This window comes from Takifugu flavidus, unplaced genomic scaffold, assembly GCF_003711565.1.
Source record: "Takifugu flavidus isolate HTHZ2018 unplaced genomic scaffold, ASM371156v2 ctg141, whole genome shotgun sequence".
Taxonomy (NCBI): Eukaryota; Metazoa; Chordata; class Actinopteri; order Tetraodontiformes; family Tetraodontidae; genus Takifugu; species Takifugu flavidus.
Genome location: NW_026621877.1, coordinates 42,501 through 45,000, shown reverse-complemented (window position 1 = coordinate 45,000; position 2,500 = coordinate 42,501).

Here is a 2,500-nt window from a genome sequence, read left to right as displayed (position 1 = left end):
TCGGCCCCTGCTCTCGGCCCCTGATCTCGGCCCCTGCTCTCGGCCCCTGCTCTCGGCCCCTGGTCTCGGCCCCTGCTCTCGGCCCCTGGTCTCGGCCCCTGGTCTCGGCCCCTGCTCTCGGCCCCTGGTCTCGGCCCCTGCTCTCGGCCCCTGCTCTCGGCCCCTGCTCTCTGCCCCTGGTCTCGGCCCCTGGTCTCGGCCCCTTGTCTCGGCCCCTGCTCTCGGCCCCTGGTCTCGGCCCCTGGTCTCGGCCCCTGGTCTCGGCCCCTGTCTCGGCCCCTGCTCTCGGCCCCTGGTCTCGGCCCCTGCTCTCGGCCCCTGCTCTCGGCCCCTGCTCTCGGCCCCTGGTCTCGGCCCCTTGTCTCGGCCCCTGCTCTCGGCCCCTGGTCTCGGCCCCTGGTCTCGGCCCCTTGTCTCGGCCCCTGGTCTCGGCCCCTGGTCCTCAGAGGTTCTCTCCACCTCACTAATGCAAATGCATTCATGAACCAACAGTTTCTTTCCTATCTGCTTTGTAGCTGTTTGACGAGCATCACATAAGCTCTTCAGGCTAATTGGCCCCCCTGCTGGGCCGCAGGTCCCGGTGGGGCCGTGGGGGGCCGTGGGGGACCGTGAGGGGCCGTGAGGGGCCGTGGGGGGCCGTGGGGGACCGTGGGGGACCGTGGGGGGCCGTGGGGGACCGTGGGGGACCGTGAGGGGCCGTGGGGGGCGTGGGGGGCCGTGGGGGGCCGTGGGGGACCGTGGGGGACCGTGGGGGGCCGTGGGGGGCCGTGGGGAGGAGGCCTGCCTGATTAAATCGCCCTGTGCTCCCTCCAGTTGTGTGCAGCTTAGTGCATGAGAGCAGGGAGGCATCAGGACATAAACCAGCGTATTATGGGCTGTAAATCAGCCATCGCTCTTCATTTGCATCTGTGAGAGAGGAGCTGTCAGTCATTGTTGCCATGACAACGCCACTGTGGGCAGCTGCACTCTGCCTTCGCCTGATGTGTTCTGAGCAAGCGTCCGTCAGTCTGGCAGGTGCCACAGAGGAATTCTGGGAAGCCAGTTGGTGATGAGTGATGGCAACAACTGAGCGATGGGGAGTGTGTGTGTGTGTGAGTGTGTGTGAGTGTGTGTGTGAGTGTGTGTGTGTGTGAGTGTGTGTGTGTGTGAGTGACTGTGTGTGAGTGAGTGTGTGAGTGAGTGTGAGTGAGTGTGTGTGAGTGAGTGTGTGTGAGTGATGGAGGCAGATGGAAGCAGGGAGGAGATGACTCACATTCACTCTACAGATATTGTACCATCCACCCAAAGCACCGGCACACCCCAGGAGAAAGAACGACTTTCCCTGCCCCCCGTCGCCCCCCCTTTTGCCCCCCTTTTGCCCCCCATTAATCAGGTAAGGCTGGGATGTTTGGGCAATTCAGAACCAGATTTATGTTCAGTGTTGCACAAAGGAAATATTGGAGGAAGCACAAATAAATTGGAGGTAAATTGGGCCGCAGGACGAGGGGCCGCAGGACGAGGGGCCGCAGGACGAGGGGCCTGCAGGACGAGGGGCCGCAGGACGAGGGGCCTGCAGGACGAGGGGCCGCAGGACGAGGGGCCGCAGGACGAGGGGCCGCAGGACGAGGGGCCGCAGGACGAGGGGCCGCAGGACGAGGGGCCGCAGGACGAGGGGCCGCAGGACGAGGGGCCGCAGGACGAGGGGCCTGCAGGACGAGGGGCCGCAGGACGAGGGGCCGCAGGACGAGGGGCCGCAGGACGAGGGGCCACAGAAGGGACCTGCAGGGCTTCCAGGGTGGTGGAACCAGCAGAACCAGGGCAGCAAATGAGAACCACCTTCTGAAATTTAGCCTTCTTAAAAAAAAGCTGCCTTATCTTTAGTACCTGCGATGATGCCGAGCTCCACAGTTCAGGAGGTCAAACTGCTGTTGAACGAACGGCTCCAGAATTCCTGCTTGACAGTGATGTTTTATACACTTTATATCAGGAAAATCCCCGTGACAACGTGTGTGTGGAGGTTCTCAGCTGCTCCAACCCTGTCTCATGACCATGAAGCGTGCAGAGCTGAACCACACGGAATCATCTTGCTCTCTAATCCTGCTTTTCTTTATCTTCTCTAAATAATATATTGGAATTTTATGATTTGAACTGGTTGTTCTCCAGGTTCCAGGAGGCAGAGCAAAGCTCACGTGTACTGACGACTGGGAAGGATCCAGCACAGCGCGAGCACGTGACGTGCACGTCAGCAGACACCATTTCTGTCGTACGTGCTTCAATAGTGAAGGCGCCGTAAGTCCAGCGTGGATTTCATCAGCCATCAAACGTCCCGCCGCTCGTTAAGCACATGTGGGGGCACCAGGACAGCTGGGACATCCCATAAATCCCAGGGTTACGGGGGAGACGCATGGAAACATCCCAGTTCCAGCTCAACATATCCGAGAGCTTCTGGAAACATCTTGGAAACGTCTAATAGTTCAGAGCAGGTCACCAGGTGACGACGCACCTGTGGATCTGGAGCAGA